Source organism: Nylanderia fulva, unplaced genomic scaffold, assembly GCF_048542155.1.
Source record: "Nylanderia fulva isolate GAGA-0341 unplaced genomic scaffold, ASM4854215v1 Scaffold12, whole genome shotgun sequence".
NCBI classification, from domain to species: Eukaryota; Metazoa; Arthropoda; class Insecta; order Hymenoptera; family Formicidae; genus Nylanderia; species Nylanderia fulva.
Window position 1 is genome coordinate 2,778,683 of NW_028189409.1, and position 23,642 is coordinate 2,802,324.

The 23,642-nt window shown below is 32.8% G+C and overlaps 1 protein-coding gene across 2 annotated transcripts in view; it reads right to left on the reverse strand.

The window, feature by feature from the left end:
• The window catches only part of LOC114939725 (zwei Ig domain protein zig-8), a 159,802-nt gene that overhangs the window by 78,617 nt on the left and 57,543 nt on the right, over nucleotides 1–23,642 (reverse strand). For both annotated transcript variants that reach the window (XM_085490306.1, XM_029314149.2), the window contains exon 2: nucleotides 5,183–5,263. The gene's annotated coding sequence lies outside the window, so the exon portion shown is untranslated. The remainder of the gene's footprint in view (nucleotides 1–5,182; nucleotides 5,264–23,642) is intronic.

The window sequence follows — 23,642 nt, forward strand, 5'->3', positions numbered from 1 at the left end:
TATAGAAGCTCGTTCCTCTCGATAATGGACGAGCAATACGACGCGTAGTATGCGTCGCAGTGCATAATTTACGCGCAAGCCACGACGATATTCGGTTAGATGCCTTTCTACAGGTCAGGCATACTCGTGGACAACCCTTTAGGAATTTCTAATCGGTTATCTGTTACACGATATACACCTGGTGTGAATTCGCAGGTATCTCTAACATGCTTGTCAGTTATTAATACGGTGTCCAGATACCCAAGTATTGTCGAAGTAGATTGTGTATTATTCTGGGAGAGATTGGAATCGGCAAAGCTTATTTTATAAGAGAACGGCAATAAGAGATAATAGAGGCGCATATATTTTATTGCAAATAAAAATTTAATGTAGATGTAAAGTCGTCAAAAAAGAAAGGCGCTTCTTTTTTGCACCATCCTCGGCGCAATTTAATAGTAAATTTTACGAAACAATTGCGTAAATAAAATTGCAGTCATAAAATAAAATAAAATTACTAAAACAAGAACACGATTTTTCAACGTGTGAAACAATGCAATTATAAAGGCTCTTCTTATAAACAATTAAAATTTTTAAAATGATAAGACTCAAACACATTATTTTATTGTAAATAAAATATATGCGTATCATTATTTTATATGATTTTAATTTTTTCAGTCATTTATAAATATTTCGAAAACGATGTAAAATCAGCCTGACATTTCATTACAGAATGTAATTTTTTAAACTCTGTATTTTTTTTAAGTTGTAAATTTAATATGAGATCCAAGACAATTGCCAAATTTATTGAGCTTTAAATATTTTATTTTCTATAAAATATCTCACAATAAAATATACACCGAAAAAATTGTATTCTCAAAGTAAAAGAATTATAAAATCCTTAATAACAGATATTTTTAAGTATTTCTAGAACAACTACTATTTTTTGTTAATAACAAGCAATCGTACGTTTTTTTATGCGGACCGTTCATTTAATGTTATACGGTCACATTGTTGAAGAAACGTATATATATATAACTATATAGTGTTGCAATTTACAGTAAAATGCAGTGTTTATCACTGAATGATTTTAATCTAGAAGAATTGATGAAATTAATAAACGGTTAAAAAAATATTTGAACAACTTAAGTATTCACAGTAAAAAATGTGCAATCTAAAAATTTAATTGTTCAGGACTCTCGTCTTGTGTTTCATGTTCAATCTATATAAATTTTATCTTTCTTTGTTAACATAATGTAATATAATACACTATTTTGTTAATGTAAAAATAAATCCCATTTCGTCTATGTGATTGAAGTTTGGAGCGTTCTTGGAGCGAAAATTGAAAATTTGTTAATAACAACCAGGATTATAAAAAATTCTCCTAATTATATCAAAAATATTAAATTTACGCAAAAAGAGCATTACTGATGTGCAAATATGATAAAACAATTAAAAAACATCGAAATTATCATACATGAGTGTATAAAGTGTATATTAAGCACTGTCGTTTCTATGTTTGGCGCCAAAAATTATAAGTTGGCATTCCGTGGAACCCCCTACGAGAGAATACCGTTATGCTTGTAATTTTTGGAACTAGACATCAAAACGGCCACAATAAATTTTTGTATGAATTTATGTGCGCATATATATGTAAATATCTTGTTAAACGGAACTCTTCCGGAGATTATTTTTGGACAAATTATTTTTTTTCTATCGTAGGGGATTCCACGAAATGCCAACAATCTTATAATTTTTGGCACCAAACATAGAAACGACAGTGCTTAATTTTTATACACTCATATGTATGATAATTTTGATGTTTTTTAAATTTAATGTTTTTTATATAATTAGAAGCATTTTTTATAAAATCCTGGTTGTTATTAACAAATTTTAAATTTTCGCTTCAAGAACGCTCCAAACTTCAATCACATTTTTAAATTAACAATAAATAAGAGAATTCTTTCGATGTCTATTTTAAAACAGGGTATTCCAAATATAAGTAAAGAAATTCTTAAATTCAGTGAAATTCAGTTAATCAACGTCAAATAAAGCACCAATTAACTTTGACAGATTCTTTTCTTGCGTGTCATACTCCGATCAATATAGCTATGCTTTTTTTTATCTTTTTTGCTAAAATAATATAATAAGTACACTTTTTTGTTAATGCAAAAATAAATCCCATTTCGTCTACATTTTTATAAATTAGAAAAATCTGTTACTAATCTTTCTAGTCTAAAGTACTCTAAAGATCTAATAACTTTCCTCTTTTAAACTAAAAGAATTCTTTCGATGTCTATTTTAAAATAGGACATCTAAATATAAGTACGAAATTCTTAAAATAAGAATACAATTTCTTCAGTGTTACAGTTAATCAACCTCAAATAAGACACGCGTCTGAACTAATTAATAGACTCTTTTCTCGCGTCCGAAATTGGATAAACCCTCGGTTCCTTCGAACCGACTAGATATTATCGCACTCACGCAACTCACTCATTTGAAGATTCGAGAGTTTCGGTTGCAATCCCTTTGATTTGCAGATTATAGACCAAGTTCCCGATCCTCTTTCCTCCCTGGAACTTAATGTCGTGTCCGTGTAGGAGATGTTCGAGAGAGAGAGAGAGAAAGGGACAAATCCGCTCGTTTAACTCATCGGGATTCTGTTGGCCCGGGCAATTCGACATGACACTCACGAGCGAGAGAGAGAGAGAGAGAGAGCTACGATCTCCCCCGGGAGTCGAACCCACGGCGATATGCAAGACCGATATCCGGTGACCCGCGTGCGTGGAACGTCGACCATCCGAATAACTATACGCGCGTGGATACGCGCATTAACGGCGCCGGCAATTAAGGTAATGGCCGGATAATCGTCACGCTCGATTGCAAGAGAAATTTTCGAGTATTCGAAGCGTGCGCTTCGGACGAGAGTTCGCACATTATTCGCGTTATTATGGAAAATCACCCCCTCTCTTTCTCTCAAGTGTCCCTATTTCAACCTAACTTAACCACGTTAGTGCTTTCATTTCAGCTACGAGCTCATCGTTATGTCATTTAGGAACGGTTGAATCGTTATTGCGTTATATCACACCCGCGTGCCTGGACGACGTGGAATTTAATACGCGCGTTTTTCATCGAGTTAGGTGGATCTATATATATATATATATATATGTCATATCGGTGACGTGTGGTCGTGCGACAATTTTACAGTTCGTTCCGATCATAGATTGATAACCGCGATAACGTTAGAATTATTGATGTCCGTTAATGTGGATGCGAGTTCGCGCGTTGCACACGTGCAGGTGCATCTAGATAAAGCTCCATGGAGGATGTATAGTATTGCAGGTGTGAGCGCGCATTAATAGGACCAACAATTAGCTTAATCGGTCTTTATGGCCGCACCGCAGGGAGGTTTCTTAATTGCGCGACGATACTACTGCCGTAAAAAAATGTGCTATTTCGTAAAATTACAGCCACCTATCATTATTTCGATGACGATAATCTTGATGCGTCACCCATTTATGCGACGATAAAACGTTAAAATTATATACACACATAAAAAAATACAATTATTTTGCAATAATTGATTACTCTTCGATTAATCTTCTCTGTGTTATTACTATTCTCTCATATTGTGCATTAATCTAAATAAACTGATATTAATCAATCGAAACAGCGATGCAGTTAACCGTTGCGTGTGGTAATCGAAATGTTACGTTGAGTAATTAGCGGCAAGCTCAGGTGTAATTAATCAAGCGTCGTCCGCGAACAAAGCGGCGATGCATAAATTCGCGAACGAAATGATTGCAAGCGCGCCGACGTAAATATTTATTATTATGTACGTATGCATTATATACATATACAAATAAATATGCACATGCAATATATGTGGATGTGTGTATGCGCATATGTATATAAAGAATAGGTTATTTCAATATTCTGCTTTAAATATTTTATTTTCTATGCCTTTTTCTTTTAGGAAAACAATGTTTCGCAAAAAAAATTTTAAGGGAATAGAAGACAGCGATATCAATTTTTTTTGCAGCTGGTATACCACTTTCAAGAAATTTAATAATTCATTATTTTATTTAAACCGATATTTATTTTTTATACATAAGTTGTAGGTCTCGTGTCGAGACAAATCTATATGTATTTTAGTTAAGGATTTTTATAATTTTTTTCGCGTTGCACAATTTTTTAATTTTGGAATATTAGAGTTTTATATTGCAAACATGTCGATATGTGTCGATAAAGACGTGAAGTCTCCCTGGAAAGATACCCGAACATATTTCTCTTCAGTCTTAAAAGTCAAACTTTTTTTTTGCGAAACATTTTTTTGTAAAAGGCAAAGAAAAAATAGATATTTGGATAAAATGGATTAAAATGTTTCACCCTATATACATACAGATAAATTCTCATATAAAATTACCGGTACGTGCGCGTATTAACATTGTAAGTACACGCAATAATAAAATCAACAATTAACAACGAGCGCAAAACTCATTATGTACTTATTAATACGTATTAGTTAGCTGACGGAAAAAGCGCGTTTGTAATAAATTAACTGTGCGAATGTGTGTTCATTTTGATTCGAAGGGAGATATTCGCGCGCGGACGTTAATTGACATAAAAAATTACACCTAAATATATTAATTTTCATTCGCGCTCTCATATTTGGCAAAAATTTGCATGCTATAATGCGCACACAAATTTTATACGGTGAATTTTAATCGAATTTCGCGATGTAACAAGGTTACACGGTAGAAGCGCACCCCCTTCTTTATTATCCAGTCCCTTCGTGAAGGGATGGCTGAACGAGAATGCACTTTTTTTTTACTATTTGGAAGGTTCGCTGCCGTCCCGGCAATTTGCGTCACTCTAAACGACAATTTGCGCGCGCGCGCGCCCGGTAACTGATTAGTCGCTTTCGCATTGATTACCGGCCGTAAACGGACCGGTACGAAATTTCGATCACGTAGGCGCGCATCTGTATGCATCCGGCCGTTTGCATATACGCGCATTAGCGGGTACGCGCCCACACCGAGCCTGGCCTTTGGGGACAATAAATAACGACGTGTGTAAATGTCACTGCGCGCGATAAGCGATAAAAATCTTGGCAATTATTCACATTAGAATTGACCTGGCAAACCTCGATGAAAAGGATTATAAAAAATTAAGAGCGCGAAAATTGCATCATTAATTTACTCACTGCATGCTGGATGTTGCGGAGCTCGCCGGGACGTCCTTCAAGATCCTTGGGCGGTGAGATGCAACACTTCATTCCATTGAACTGCGACAGAAAATTGGCGAGAAGTTGTCTTGTGCGATTTTGTACAGGGGAAAATTAATGTTAAATGGAAATAGCTCGAATTATATTATATTAACATCATAACGAGGGAAGAGAGAAATGGAGATGGAGGGTAAAATCTACTTTACACATGTATTCTGGTCGAGTTAATTCGTTTTCCCGGGAAACGAGATCTTTCGACCGATATAAATCAACGTCGCTCGTGTAGTAACTTTCAAGTATCCTTCCGAGCAAAAATTATTGACAGGCGAAAGCTGCGTGTATCCCATTGGCTATATTCAAGAACCGTTCGATATATCTAGCTGTTAAACCAGGATATCTTGCAGGACGACGCGGCTGACGTGACTCTCATCGAGTTGAGTCGTCTAGGGAACTGTTAGAACACCATATTTACGACGGGGCTTATCGAACAAAATTTTTCGATATTTATTTCTCGGTATAACAGCGAGCGAGAACAAAGGTCGCATAACAATTTTATCGAATCCCTTTTTTTCGCGCGGATTATCGATAAGTGCTGCTATATTTTTATCGCGACGAATATTATTACTCGTCCTCGTGGTAATCAATTATTTGATACTTTTGATATAAGGAAGGTTTTAACGGCGAAACACACACATACACGGGCGCGTATATAATAATGGATCGTGAAAACAGCTGCGCACCTCGTACTTAATAGCGACTATGCGTTAAGCCGAAAACACCATCTTCAACAGCACCCATCCTAGCTCCTATAAACCTCTAACCTTTGCCATTGTTGACGGAGAAGCGTAAACTTACTCTGGGACTCTGATGGACCACTTTTAGCAACACGGGCTGAGTAGCCACGGTGTTCTCGCAGCGTTACGTGGATAGATTGAAGGATAATGGGGATGTTCGTATATTGTAATCATCATTAACTTTTAGTAACTTTACACATTCACACATATGATAATATGCATTTTACATTCTCGTAAGATTCGTTCTATTCTATATCATTTTAAATCCATTCTATAAGTAATGAATATGAAAATATTTAATATAAAAATGATAATGGCAGATATTTATTGAACTTAAAAATCATTTGTTCACTTCTAACATTTAAATTTCAAAAATGTAATAATTAATTAATTAATTCTAATTAAAAATATATATATAGTATAATTGAATATAAATAATTCGATTTTCATATATTGATAAGTTTAAACAAATTATTCAACACTAAATTAACACTTAATAGAATAATAATGATAATTAAATGTAAATATATATTTGTAAAATATTAATAAATACAATAAATATTGAAAAAGAAAATAAATTTGATTGAGAATATAGTGTAATTATACTTTAAAAATTTAGGAAAATTAATTCTATATCTGTAAAGTATATATAAGTATATATTTTTTATCATAATTATATTAATTTATAAATGTAAGAAATTGTCAATAATAGTATATAAGATAAGAATATTAATTTTGGAGATTAGAGATATAATTTAAAACTAAAAATTATTTTTTTAATTAATGAAAATTATTGTGTAATAAATTAATGAATATTAAAACGTGTGGCTAAAAATTGGTAGATAATTAAGCCGTGTGAGTCTTGTTTTAATATATTACCGCATCATTATTATATTTGCATTTAACAAAATCTTACATTTTATCACTTGTGGAATATGTACTTACTATCAATTTTTTTATCGTAATACGATCTATATCTCATGTATCTCGAGAGCAAAAAAAAACAAGCTCTCTTGTTACCTTCTTTAATACAAATAAATTGGACATTTTTCTGCAAGCTGTAAATCATAAGATAAATGAATTAAATTTTGCACAAAGTTATCGGATATTTTTGTCAATATAATCCTTGTACACACACACACTGCTCGGATTACCTATCTGCCACAGTATAATTTAAATGCACCTACTTCATAATCAAATTTAATGGTGAAAGTAATGTTTTTTTTGTTACAAAAAAGTATCGTATTTCCGATTATGTACACAAATCTATTAAATTCTGTTTCAAAAATGACATTCTTAAATAAATATAGTGCATTATTTTTTGTACAAATAAATAATTATAATATACTGTTCTTTAATTATTGCCACTTGTATAATAATAAATTGGCACTGTTTATAATAAAAAAATTTGTTTTTTAAGTTATTCAGCAAATAATTATATCTTCTCGTTTATTTAAAATCATAAAATATGTGCCATATTTTATGTAAAAATGCCATATATCATGTAAAAATTTCTCGACATAAAATGATTACACAAATTGCTTTTTTTCGACAGCTCAAATAAGATTACGTAGCGTAAGCTTTTAATAAAATCACATATTTCGTTTATTACTGAAGACAAATTCAATCTCATTGAGTGCTATTAGAGGTTAGTAGAACCCATATTTCTTCCGAATGATTCTTCGTTTCCCTTGCCATTTCAGTTTTAGCCGCTTATCATTTCCTTTTACTATTTCCTATCATCTACAAAACAAGAGTGATCTAAGAAGATTAGTTATAACCGCATAATAGTCGCAACACGCTTGAAATATCACATTTTTTACGAAGAATAGAATTTTATTCAGAAATAATATCCATTACTTTTTTCTGATAATTTGAATAATTTTTCGTGATATATATTTTTTAGCTTCTACATTTTTTTTAGCATATATTTATAATTAGAAAAAGCAAACTAATAAATATTTTTAAATAAAATTATCTATGTGAACTTTTATCTCTTTTTTTCTCAATAATTAGCAGTAAAGTTTAATTCTTATACAAAGTTTGTTGCGATAAATTTATTTATGTCGATATAAGATCCATTGAGAAAGCTTTATTTGATTATCTTTGATAAATCTAGCAGCATCAAAGTTAACAGTCTGTCAAAGCATGATTGACATTTTTTAAAAAGACGTCGATAAATATAATGTACATACTTTGTCACTTTGTTTGATAAATATAATACGTACTTTGTAATTTTATTCGCATCAAATTTTTTCATGATATTAGATATTTCATATTTTACATCATATATAATTTACTTATTTTATTTATATATTTATATAATTTACTATTTTATTCGTATCAAGTTTTTTTATGATATTGGATATTTCATATTTTACATCATATATAATTTACTTATATTGTAGTACATATTCATTACGTTAAGATAAAATAAAATGATAAATTAATAAGATAAAAATACAAAATTAAGCAAAACAAGCAATATATGCAAATATTTTGATAAATGAGATAAATGAAGAAACGTGGAGGAGTAACGTGATGACACTGCGAGTATGCTGATAAAAAAGTTAATGTCTTCTTTTATTGGCACAAAGGAAACGTAAAGTCGGAATAGCAAAAATGATGAAAAGTATACAGAGAATAGGAAACACAAGAGGAAAAACTGTTGAAGGATTCGCTGTTCACATGGCTTTGTTCCATCGAATGGAAAGCAAACTAAAAATTCGAAGTAAAAAATTCGTTAAAAAACAATGTTCTACAAAAAGGGCAACGAGGAGGGAGTACTGAATCAATAACGATGGGATCTGATCGAGTTAAGACGGATCGTTCAATTAAGTGTATCAAATATTAAATATAAAAACTTTTGCAATTTAACATTTGCATAAAGATGAGAGCATAAAATATTTCCAGCAGTAATTAATATATCATTGAACCATATATAAATAGCCTTTCTGAACTCTTTTCGCTACCAAGAACGTTTCACTTTGTTTCATAATAATATATGAAAAATTGTAATAATTATATAATGAATTTTTTTTGGTACGCGTCTCTTTTGTAGAAGTCACATAAAAATGCTACAATAAAGAGATCCCAATATATTTGCGATGTCACTTTTAATCTTCGTTATCTGTCATCGGTGATGCGAGTGATATAGCGCATTGAAAACAGAGCTAGATATTAGTTTTCCCGGGATACAAAGCAAATCGAAAATCGAAATGGAGAAACACATCGGATGCCTGAACTGGCCCGGCCTGGCAGTGAAAAATAGGCGAGTTTTCTCCGCCCTCGCACATCGCATCGCGTTTGTTTTGCCTAGCACAAAGTAAACGATAACATAAATAGAAGAGTGGACAAGATAAACGAAGAAGATGAGACAGGCGAAAAAACGGCTGAAAATCGATTCACGAACAGTCGAATCGTTTCGAATCGACACAGTTCACTAGTCAGAGGAGGTCCTGATGGCTTGCTCGCTTTGACGATAGTAGTTTTCAGGAGTCGAGACCTTTCTGCTTACCGACCATGCAATCGGTCACTGACTTGGAAGAATATCGTTCATATATGTACATATATATATGTATCACACAATATATATATATAGTAATCGTATATATATCTCTTTTCAAATCCAACGCAATATTTCTTGGCCTAACCGAATAAGCTTATTGTGTGGTTCCATCATCTTCGTGAAAAAAAATTATATTATACATCTGGTGAACATATTATATAATATATTGAGATGTATAACGATGAAAATTTTATTTGCATTTGAATATTGTAAAAGATTGATACATACGGTTACGATTTTTATGAAAAAATATTCCGATGGAACAAATATTTTCCTCTTCCTCGTCCATATCTCCTTCTATCGAAATCATCTCGAGTCCAAAGAGAATTACATACATACATACATACATACATACATACATACATACATACATACATACACACACACACACACACACACACACACACACACACTTACAGAATAAAATGTGATAAATTTATGTCGCAATAAGGATTGCAATAAACTTATAGTATCTCGAGTTGTTGCTCTCTTAATGCCATGATCAGAGAAGAAATTCGAGTTATTGAACGCAATTGAAAATTTTACTCTAAGGAAAATAAAGAGGATTGCGTTAAACTCATCAATCTGTAAGCGTTTCTATATCCTTTGCAAAAAAATTAAGTTAGCAAAAAGAAGACAGTGACCTAATCATCTGATAAAAAGAAACAACTTTGCGCGAGTCTAACTAAATTGACACACCGAGTTATAAAAACACGATCTTAAGATATTTCAAAGATCTCAAAGCTTTGCGTGTTTATAATTATACGAGCGAATTTCACGAGCGCATAATTCACATCAAATATATTTTTTAAATAAAAAAAATGCTCACAAAGGGCCATCTCTCATATGTAGAGCGGTCTTTTTTTCCGATATATGTATCTCTCAAAAAGTGATTTGATATAAAAAAATATTTTATACAAAAGTTTTGAGAATATTTATATTAAATCAATAATAAAATCTTGAAAAATAAATTTTACAAAAATTTTTAAAAATATTTATTTCAAAAATTACTTTTTCAAAATATTATTAATGTGGTTAAATAGAAGTATCTAATATTTCTACCATAAAATTTTTGTATAAAATTTTTTATATTTTTGAAGATATAAAGAAAAGCAAAAATCCACTCTACATATAAAAAGTTTCCTTAAAATCGTTTTTCGGCAACAATTAAAACTCTTCATCTATTTATCTTCCCTACACGTGTGTGAAGTTTGATAAAAAATCAGAATTTTCAGATTTTCGAAGTTTCCTCGTCAGATTCGTTCAAATCCGCATAAAATTGCAAAAATAAAAATTCTTCCATTCGACACGACACGGAATATGTACGTATCTATGACAAACATTTTTTTCACCAATTAAAAATCGACTTTGAAAAGAAAAAAACACTTGGACATATTCGGGCGATGACGCGACGGCGGGCGGGAACTATATTTCTTTCTCATCGTCGGGAGCTTTTGAAATATTTTTCTCTTTCTGCATATCACACGCTATCTCACGTATCCCGTCATCCTCTCGGCCATGGCATCGCTGCTCGATATTCCCTCTGGCTTCCGGGACTCGGCGCAGATAATCAGCGTAACGCGATTTGTTTTTCCACATCCGTGCCGCAATCCCAGTTCAGTCGATGTCTTTAGTGGAGATTTGAAAAAAAAAATAAAATTCCGTCGGAATTGTGAACGGAAACGCGCGCGCCAGAGAGAGAGAAAGAAAGAGAAGGACTCGCGGGATAACGAGGGAATTGCATTAGTGCGCGACTGTACACGTTCGCGATAAAAGTTGTGCCGTTGCAACCCTCGCGTTTGTTCACGTAATTACCAATTATATTTTGCTTGGCAGAAACCAAAAAATACAGAACCGTATTTCTCGCACAGCGGCAATCAATTCGGACAAACGATTACATGGCAGAATTCTGAGGGAGTTTGTAAATTACATTTCGTTGATACGAGGTTGATAGACAAACATTCGGTGCGAAAGTGTTGGCAAGGATTTATTCGATTTCTGACCACAAAAATGTATCATTTATTTATATATAGCTGAGTAAAAAGAATTAGCGTAAAATATTTCGTTTAATTTATTTTAAGGTATCGGCTTTCATTTAAATATTATATACTGATATCGATGATTTCCATTAGATTATATTAATAATAACTAATCATGTTATTTTAAGTTTGACCTCAAGTTTTGGTCGTATTTCTCGGTGTCTATGGAAACTATTTTATTTACTGCTATATATACCATAAACGTTCTCAAAAATATCAAGTCAATGCATCAATATAAATGACGAATATTCGATAAAAATCTAAAAACTTATCGCTCGTAATAATAGTCATCTTAATAATTTTTAATTACGTATCTAAGGAAGACAAAGTTAAACTGCGAAGTTATGCTTGAATTTCAGTCGAAATATTTTTCCTCCGCCTAATAAGACATTTCCTGGATCTTTCGTAAGGGAGAAAGAAAAACAGAAAGAACAAGGAGAGAATGGCGGTAAACAGCCGTGTGACTACATATCCAACGCCCGACATGCGCATGCTGTTCCATTTTCTCATCTAATACACAACAGAGAGTCGCGTTAACTTCCGTTACCTGGCGAATCAGTCGTCATTTGGGTGCATGTTGACCAGATCTGATGAAAAGAAAAAAAAAAGATCTGGAACCCGTACATTTTCCCGCCAGAAGGAGGCGTAATAAAACAGTCAACGTTATTCTCGCGACTGCAGTACGTGCAACCGCCGACGTCATCTCCGCGCATGCATCTCTGACTCGATGTACAACATAGTAACGTGTGCGAATATGCACCCTTGATACCTGCCTTGATACGCGGAGCGTGATGATGATTCGTGCGAGAACACAGTGGGGTAGTTTCACCATAGATTGTCATTATCTCGCGAAACGGTTGGAAAAAGAGGTACGATAAAAGAAAAAAAAAGAACCACCTCTCCCTTATAGTTCGCCGGCTGCTGCAGTTCTGCGTATCTGCAGTCGCGGTCCGCCGTTCTGAGTATGAAAAGTTACATACGTGCAGATAGGAAATGCTCCACTCCCTACCCCGAGTGCAGCAGTGACGTAATCTACGGGGACGCCTATATTTTTTAGTCTGTCTTCGTTTAGTGAAGGAAGAGGATCCCTCGATTTGCTCTCGCACCGAGAGTAAAAAAGTCGAGTAAAACTGTACAGCATCGTCATTTTTAAGCTAGATAACTGTCTCGCAACTGTCTCGAATAATCGATTTTTTTTCAATCCTGGAACCACGAGTTTTCCCTGGAGAAAATCAACCAGGAAGAAACGGTACCAGACAGTTTTGATATAGTCGCGAGATATTTAAGTGTTCTAGATATTGAAGAATTCTTCAGCTCATTTTGTTATTTGTTAACACACTGAAAACAAATTATTGAATTCGAATAAGTATTTATTTTAATACTGCCAAATAAATCATTTATCTGAAACTAATAATATTGATTTGATGTAAAAAATATTTATTTTATATAAGAAAATCTTTTTCAAAAACCAATAAACATTTATTAATTTAATAATTTTAAGTGCATCATCTATTTTATCTTAGAAGATATTTGAGAAATGTTTAAAAATATCTGTTGAGAAGGAATTTATGATATACAATCCTCTTCGAGAATACAATTTTTTCTCAGAAAAAATATATGAAAGATTGGTTTTGGACAGAGGGAAACAGTTCGATCTCTTCACAAGTAGTTTAGTAAATACATTTGACAGATTGCACTTTAGCCTCCTTGCAAGAACTCGAAGTAAATTGCATTCATATGAATTTTGCGAGAGAGAAAAAAAAACGATCGTTTTTGCAAAACGAGTTTCTTTATTCCCGAGACACAGAATGGTCGGTGTCTTCCTTTTAGGCGCGTGCAGCTCGGAGAAATTAGATTGCCGGAGAGAGAAAAATCGTCTCTGATCGAGAAGAGAATCTTCTCTCGCAAATTCACGAATCGATGCGCGAATAAGCGGGCAATCGTCGCTGCCCATTTTCATCGAATTGTCGGAGACGTTATATATGTGCGTCCTAATAAAGAACGATCGGAACGCGATTCCGGAAACGTCCTGGAACGAGAGGAATTTCCCTCGTACGAAACAAAAACCTAGAACGTGACGCTACTCTGGGTATCGGACGGTAACGAGAGAAGAAAAGAGCCCGAAAACGGCTGGAGGTGGATGACTTTCCGCCTCGGGCCATAATTTTCGTTGCCAATGAGGTACTCGATATACGAAAAAAAAGGGGAAGAAAACGCGAGTTAATTATTTTTCTCTGAGTACTCTCCGTTCCGGAAGGGATATAAATTCGCTCTCGCATCTTATATTTCAGGAGATCCTTTGTTCCGGCCAAAGTGAAAAAAACGGGTACCACGTAATTGGTGGGCTTGAAAGGATCAGGAACCACCGATGCCTTGCCTTATGCTCGAAGCATCTTCATATTGTTGTGCTCAATAATATACTTGACATTTTTCGTGAAATTAATACCAGCAGGTTTTCTCTGAACTCGTATATGGTTTCGTAATTTAAAAAAAATCTAATTTTTTTCAAGTATACAAAGAGCTAGTAAGAACCGGACACAGATATTAAGTACGACAAAATTATTTTGACAAAATAAATATAGAATAAAAAGTAAGAAATAAGAAAAAAAATTGTCTTCTTAAGAATTAATGTTTTTACAGATACATACGCTATATAAAAGTATTCCTTGTACGTACGTACATTATGAATTTTTTGTTGAAAAAAAAAACTATTATTTAATCAAAATAAATTGTCGTTTTAAATTCTTTTAATCGAATTCTTTTGCCCTCTAACGTCAAAAATGTTTAATTAGTATGAATTGTTTTATTAAAAAGATTAATGTATAACAAAATGAATTATAATGTAAAACAATTATCTGGAAAATTAATTTAATTTTTATTAAGTTGCTATCGCATATCCGCTTAATTATCAATTAATGGAAAGATTGTACAACTTCGCATACCGCTATGGAGAGATACGTATTTTCATATTTAATTATTATTAATGCAACTGTATACAAATAATTTGATATATCTGGTATATTGAATAATTTGTTAGAATTAAATTTTTAATATATCACAATGTCTGTGTGTCTCATAAATAGTCTTTATTTTCTATATAGAAATATACTTATATAAATGTTTTGAGTAAACATTTTTAATTTTTAATTAATTATTTTATGCATATATTCAAAATTATATTGATATGTTTTATACATATATATGTAATATATTAAAACAATTGTGAAAATATTTGCATTTCCGTTACGTTTTTCGAGTAGATACCTAATTCAAAACAAAAGCAATTTTCAGTAGTATAAGTATACGATTGCGATCAAACGTTAATTCCATATATTCGCGAGATATTCCGTCACATAAAAATGAAAAGATTCGTACATGTTAGATTGTCAACAAACTGTTAACATTTGTATATAATTCTCATTTCTCATATTCTTCCATTTATACATTTTTTGCAGTCTATCCATGAGATAGACAAATTGCAATTGCTATTATTCTTTTGCAAGCATAAAACGAGCCGTCACTATATTACATCTTAAACAGAATGTCAACGTCCGCATATTACGCGTATTATCTTTCATAATCTATTTTATTTTGATATTAACCATAGAATTTTATTATGAAGCCAAACATGATTTCTCATGCTACAATACAACTGTTTGTAAAATTGCAACTATTATTATTCTTTCGCGAGCATATATAAAGCAAGTCACTAACTATATTATGTCTTAAACAGAATTTCAAAGTCCGCATGTTGCACACGTATTATCTTTTATAATCGTCTTTACTTTGATATTAACCGTGGAATTTTGTTACGGAGTCAAACATAATATAATTCGTGAAATATGACTGTTTGTAAAATTACGATTTATAAACAATATGAAATGACGCGTCCTAAAAAAACTGCAAATGTTGTTCAGTTATTGCATAACACATCAAATAAATTATTTTTAAGAACGTAGCAATTTAAATTGTTGTATTATATCGTGAGTTTTCTACTGACTCTTTTTTTTACTTAAGAATTAAAGTTCAGATAATTAATTAGGTAGCCATTGATGAATAATTATTTGATCTTCTTCTTTACTTTCTTTTTTCCTTCGTAATTACAACTTCAAATTTCTTAGACACGGTTAAAAGGTACTCAGGAAAGCTGAGAAAGTTATCGGTCCAATTTAACGAGAGTCAAACATGATTTTAAACTGCAATACGGCTGTTTGTAAATTTGCTATTTACAAACATAAACGATATGAAACGGCACATTCTAAAAAAACCTACAAATATTATTCAGTTTTTACGTAAAAATTTAAATAAATAATTTTTAAAGCAATTTTAAATTACTGCAATTTATTTCACTACTGACTTTTTAACTGAGATTTTTTAAGAATTGTGAAGTCTAGATAGTTAATTAGATATCAATTTAAAAATAATAATTATATTTGATCTTCCTTCTATATACTTTCTTTTCTTCTTTCGTAATTACAACTTCAAATTTCTTAGACACGGTTAAAAGGTACTCAGGAAACCTGAGAAAGTTACCGGCCCAATTTAACGGGAATGGGGTCGATGAAAGTCTCAAGAGTCACGATTTCTCATTTGATTGGACAGTACGAAATCGAATCTCAACTACCACGTTGTGGTAGGAGTACAGACGAGTTAGATTGCCGTAATACGAGAAGATTCTCAATCGACGCCTCTCTTTTTCGACTATTGCTCCCTTGAAAATACCTGTCAATTTTATTACTACAGGCTTAACCGAACATCTTTTTCTTTCTCGATACTTGTACAGCTCTATACATATATACGCGAATGCGTTTCTTCGATTCCAAAATTATTATTATGGTTTTGAGATAAAATTTTATCTTGATGAAATATCTTAGCATCGCGCATATATATATGCATACAAACGATATTGGTCGATTCAACTGCAATAGTTGGCCTTTGCTCGTTAAATCAACTAATTTAACTGTGTAAATACCATACCGGTTCACCCAATTGGCTACGGCAATCTGCCAGAACTATTATGCTCGATCGTTGCTTCGCAACGCATCTTGCAATGCATCTCTCGTAGGAGATACATTATAAGTTTACCATTTACATTTAAACGTTTTTCAGTTATTACGTAATTGCGTATCAGATTCATCCATCTCGCAATCAGATAAATGATTGATCATTTAAAAAGTACATGTAAAAAACATACTTTAATTAAAAAATTAAAAAATGTCATTTACTTCTCGATCTCATTCTCTTCAATTTAATATTTTAAGTCTCATTTTTTCTCTTTATATATATTTATATATATATATATATATATATTATATTATATATATATATATATATATTATATATATATAATATTTATACCTTATATATTTATATATATTTTATATATGTACAATATATAAATATACTTTTCAAAATATTATTAATATGTATTATTTAATATATTAATATATTAATTAATATATTTAATATATTAGCATATTTAATATATTAAAAAAATGTTAATATATTAAATTATGCCATTTTTCCCGAGATTGCCTCATTATTCTTAGCATTCAATAATTTCCATTTAATTGCTCGATTTGCCTTTCGTATATTTCTTAGAGGCAATCCCAGCCGCGACATGGACAGGAAATCCCGCTACAAATGCCTTCCGCTTTGCTGATTCTACGTTGCTACTTTCATGCTTTCTCTAAGTTACCCTTTTTATTCCTTGTCGCTATCGCGAACGTAACTAGGAGACAAATGCGGCAGGGTAGTTTCTCTTTTGCGCACGTAGAGACACGAGCAAGGTTAGCGTTGTCTTCTCCGGCGTATTCTAAGATTAAGAGCTCTCATCTTGATAGGACTGCTAGAAAATGGTTGACACAATAACGGCGGACAGGTGAGGGGTGACTGGATGGAAAACTTTTGGAGAAGATGTATATCTCTCTCTCGACGTTGCGACATCCGGGAAAATAGAGCACAATCCAAGACACGGAAACTGATAGTACTCTTCCAGTGATCGACTGTCAAAAGAGACTTAGCAGTGAAAAAGAGATTTTTTTTAGTAGAAATGTAAATAGGCAAATTTTTTGGTTTCTTAAAATGCTAGTTAACTAGTAGAATGCTAACGTTCTAATTTGAGCGACCTTCCAGTGATCGACTGTCAAAAGAGACTTAGCAGTGAAAAAGAGATTTTTTTTTTAGTAGAAATGTAAATAGGCAAATTTTTTGGTTTCTTAAAATGCTAGTTAACTAGTAGAATGCTAACGTTCTAATTTGAGCGACCTGGATTGGAGTGACTTATGTCTTCATTGTACGTGTGTACCATATATCATTGGACTGCATTGCGGATAGCTTTTGTCGGAACAGATATTCTTGCTGTCAGTGATCTTTTATGTGAATGCGCTTTCGTCTTTCTCCGGTTATTCTTGCGCGAAACGAATGATGGGATCGCGAAACATCTGTAACCTTTCGCAAGACTATTCACATACTATTCTTTTTTTTTTATTGAGATTGTTGTACATCAGACGATACTACATATATAACTGCAATTTATTTAAAAATTGCGTTAAATTCTTTTGTTTTGTCAGATCACGCGAAAAATGTTTATTCAAAGGCGAAAATTTGTAAAGTATGATTGTAAAATTATAAATATCGCATTAAAACCTTTTTGTGAATTAATAAATATTTTGGTACTCAAAGCATTTTGAAATGTTAAAAATGGGTCGAAAATTTCTCCGGCCAAAACAAAAGGCCTTTGTATTGGGGAATTAGTAATTGGTATAAAAAATTGTTACGGTGCAATTTATCGAAAACGCATAGTTGATATCCGCAGGTACCCATACATTGAGAAAAAAATGAAAAATTATACATTGACAGAAGGATTTAAAAATTTATATCAAGGCATTAAGATATACATATATTATATTTCACTGTTGCTGTTCATGTCATCTTAAGAAAGAGGACAGAGAAAAAGAGAGAATATTCCTCTTCTTCGTATAAAGTAGCTAAAATAGAAATGTTCATCTTTAGTACGCACCGACTACCCTCATCTCATTGTCTCTTTAAGATCAACGTATATACCTCAGTAACTGCTTTCTCATTTACGCTCTCTATGCTTCGCTTACTCGGCAGACGGATTAACAACTCCGACAGTTAGTCAAAATTTGCATACGTTGTGTATGATCGATAAATGTTTTCGCCCGCTTTCGCGAATACTGCAAGCTGTGCGCTTTCGCAAATATTTTTCGCTTTGCATGTATTTGACTTCATTAAGCTGGATAACAGGCTAGTTAGTTGAGGAAACAAGTGCATTTAAAAGTATTATTAAAATATCAATATTGGTTTTTACTTTTTTCAAAAGATTCAGATGGATCATTTTCCGAACATTTTGAATTATGTAAAATGATTTTTAAATATTCTCCAATGTCTTATAAAATTTTTAACATATAAAAATAACTTCGAAATCTTTGAAATTTTTTTCTGTAAAATCACATTTTTCGATTTTATTTACTTTTTTTGAAAACCATTGATATCACTTGTTATATTTTTGAAATTCAATTTTATTAAGAGTTACAAACGATTAAAAAAAGTAAAAAAAGTTGACATTATTTAAACTATAATTAAAATTGAGAAAGATAGAAAGAAAAATATAAAATATAGATTAAGTTGTCCAATATTATATATAAAAAAAGTAAAAAAATTATTCAAATAAAAAATCTATTAATACTGTCAATTATTTTATATATTCAGCGATGAGAGAAAGAGAAACACAAAGCTAGGTAGTAATTCTTTGTCATATAATTTCGCGACTGCGTTTGCGTCCTTAAGTATCTTACTAATTGTAAATGTTCCATTGTTATTATTTAAATTGTAAATGGAAATTCCAATTCCGAGAGAACGTTCAATAGAAATATGACTTTACGGGAGCTTCGAAACCCGTCGTCTGCAGCTGACCGGTTAATCGATTATTTAATTAGTTACGATCAAATTAGCTATAGAAGTTCCAAAGGCAGGGAGAGAACACCATTTGAGAAAGGAGCATTTGAGAAAGGATTACAAGGGGTGTTTCTCACGCCGGGATAAGAGAGACGATGCCGAGGAACTGCTCATCCGAGAAAATAGCCCGCGCCGTCGTGTTCCGAGGACAATGGATGTAGCAGCAGAGCGATCCTGAAATAGATACTTGCTCCCTGGCGACCGAGAGATCTGTAATCCCGCACACGCTTTTCACGCGCGATCTTGAAAAGGCGTTCTGCCCCGGCGCCACGAAATTGGCGGTCGCTCCTTGGGGGACATAATCGTAGCCGCGAACAGCGCAGCTCGATCGAAAACCATTCGCGAGGCCAGGAGCAATGTAGATAAACCCACGGCATACAGGAAGCTCTACGACGCGGATCACTATAAACATCCTCGTGTGACCTCAGCAAGGGTGTCTGCGTGTGTATACGCGCGCGCCCGTTACGGATATATCGCGTAAAAGCTGAAAGCGAACCCTTCGAAGGCAAACTTTCATGTGCCATCGTGCGTGATATACGTAGTAATACACCGGGCGTCCGTTAAATGCCTTCGGTCCGCTAAACGGGGCTGTTAAGTTTGTGCGAAGTGTCTCGACTTCAAATCAATTGAAGATTCAAAATACACTGGTTATAATAAAATATAACCATGTTCGAGATCAAAAAAAATTAACATCATTTTATTTTTCCTATCGAGATTCCTAGATTTTTTGACAAATTATACACCCTTTTCTTTTACATAAAGAATTAAACGTCATGCGAGCTGTCAATAGATTAACCACGTGGTTTTGCGCTCACTAATATTTGGTGCAAAATAAATTACGTAATTTTCCTTATCGAGATTCCTAGATTTTCTGAAAAATTATACGCCTTTCTTTCTGCGCGATTTCACGTTCCTTCAGAATTGACATAAAGAATTAAACGTCATGCGAGCTGTCAATAGATTAACCACGTGGTTTTGCATTCACTAATATTTGGTGCTAAATAAATCACGTAATTTTATTTTCCTTATCGAGATTCCCAGATTTTCTGAAAAATAACACGCTTTCTTTTCTGCGTGATTTCACGTTCCTTCAAAATTGACATAAAGAATTAAACGTCATATGTGAGCTGTCAATAGATTAACCACGTGGTTTTGCACTTACTAATATTTGGTGCTAAATAATTTACGTAGCTTCATACAAGAGGATAAAGGGCGAAGGGAGTTAGAAAAACGAGAGATATTCGAGCTAAATTGACACTTTCGAGAAGCGTTTAAAATGTTTTGCTTTTACAGCTTGCAGTAACCGGTACCGTTATCTGTGCGCCGTTTAACTGTAATGCGGAATATAGCGAGGCCCATCCCAAATCGCTTCTTTATCGGAGGCATCATGGCGTCGTAATGCCGGAACGTGTCGCCTCGTTTTCCTCCGTATTTCTTTTTTTTTTTTTTGCTCGTGAGTGCCATCAATTCGAATTTACGTCCTCTTGAGGCTTCGGGAAATTTGGAAAAGAGGTTCTCTAATAAAACTATTCTAAATGATTTATTTATCGCAATTTATCTGGAGATTTTCTTTAGACGTTTGAACATCTGATTAATGATCGTAAATTAATTTTTTGAAATAGAAATGTAATAATTATATATATAATTTTTATACATAATTATATATATTTTTATTATTATTTTATATCTTGTTTTATTTTTACGTATAATTATATATAATTTTATTATAATTTTTTCGTCCTGATTTTAAATTACAAAACAAACTTTTATTGTTCTCAAGATTATAATGCAAAACGCCAGATATCGCGCGTGTAAAAAAACTTTCTTTTTTTTAAAGAAAAGTTTATTTCACGCAAACTTGATCGTGCGTAAAGGATATGTAATGAATAGTTATAGTCGAGAACTTAAGTATTTTACATCGTATTTCCTCTTGACGAGAGGAGCTACCGTATCTCTCGATATTTAAAATTTACGATCGATATCGATACTACCGGCGTTGCTATGGGAAGATGCGCAGAGGAGCATCCGCTGCGGTACTTTTCCTATCCTCGAACACGAAGAGTGTATCAACGTAGGTCGACATTCTCAATATAACCCACGGTGGTGTACGCCTTTATCGATCGATAACAGCGCGAATGGAGGGCTCTATCAAACTGCTAAAGATACGCATATGCGCAGATTGTATTCGTTTTTATACTGGTATAGAAGATGTAGACTGCTTATCTTTATGTTCTGCGATATATTCAAAAGCGGTTTCTTCAAGAAGCAATTCGATTAACTCGCGTAATATTGAATATAATAGGTATTCCAGATATAGCGTTCAGTAATTACATTAAATAAAAACCATGAGAGAGAGAGAGAGAGAGGGAGAGAGAGAGTTTATTCTCTAATATAAAATCAGAAAGAAAAAAATATATTTACACATATGAAATATATATAAGAGTATACAAAAAATCTTTTAGCCAAGTCTTTAGATTTTAATGCGTTACTATTTTTTTTATTTTTAAATAAGGAATAAATATTATTAATTTTTAATTTCAATTAAAGAATTAATTTGCCTTTATTAATTTCATGTTCAAACGTCCGAAGAAAAAATATATTAAATTATTAATTAAATGTACATTATTAATAGATATTACATAAAGTCAATCACACTTCCTTCTCGCCTGTATATTCCAGCATCGATATTCATTGATGGAACGTGTTGTTCTCACCAAGTCTCCGCATTGAACGTGAGTTTATTGAAATACCATCACGAATCAAGCGCTTAAGATGGCAGACGTGGAATTCCAATTTTGATGCCATCAATGATGTCGTCCCTTAATGATAATAACCACATCTAATTATTATATTGTCAGCACATTCCGTAAATATTTTTTTCCATAAAAAAATCAAATATTCGAATATTTTAAAATTGTCATATCTCGAAAAGATATAAAAAACAAATACACGGTATATAATTATATATATTAATTTTATATTGATATATTATATTGATTAATATAGACAATCAGTGTAATTAATTATATATATATTAAGTTTTTATTTTTCTTGTAAAGCTTGAAGATTTTAAAATAGAAAAGAATGAGTTTTTGGGCCAATATAATTATAGACTTTATTAAACATGTAAATATATCTCGTAAAACTTGCGTGCAAATACGAAGGAAAGGACATACGTCACGAAAGATCTCGTTGCGGTAAAAGAATCGCGTGTTCAAAGGTTCCATGAAAAGTTTAATTTAATTAAAACTTGAAGGAAATGCACTCTTATGAGAGAATTCAAGAAATACATGAAATGGTACAATGTAGGAGCGAGAAATCCGCCAGCTGACGTGATTCTTTTTATTTTTAAACTTGACATTTGTAATTAGTGAATCCCGGACTGTTGCAGTCTTTTGGGTTTAAACAGCTTCTAACATTTCATTAAAGAAAGATTGAGGTAATCACTCGGCAAATCGCAGAGCTCGTTGAGCGAATAAACGACGAAAGAATATTCGAAAAAAGGGCAAAGAAAGGAAAAAATAAAGAGCAAAATATCGTTCTCTATTGAAACGGGCGACGAGAATTTCGTTCCCGGACATCGCCTTTTAACTTTGCTAATTAGCTGTGAGTTATACGGCAGCCTCCATAAAACGGCAACAGAGCGCCGTTTTTAACTTAAGACGCTTTCCTTGACGGACTTTACGTCGCATTTAATTCTCATCTTTTCAGAATCATTCCGAATTGCTACACCTTTCGCCACGTTATAGATTATACTCACATTTTATTTCGAAGACTCGACCAAATTAGTTTGCTAACAGCGTCGTAAAATCAAGCGGTTTGATTTTGAATATCGTTCGAGCATCACGTCTTTCCTGCTTTGCCGAAAGTGCGTATTCGTGTCTGGATTTCGTATTTTTCAAGCCTTATGACAAGACATTAGGCAAATTTAACGATAAAGTAAATCTCTCTCTCTCTCTCTCTCTCTCTCTCTCTTTATTGAAGATCAATATTGATTTTATATTTAAGGCAAGGAATGCACGATTAGGATTCGCAGATATGTAAAGCCTCGTATATAG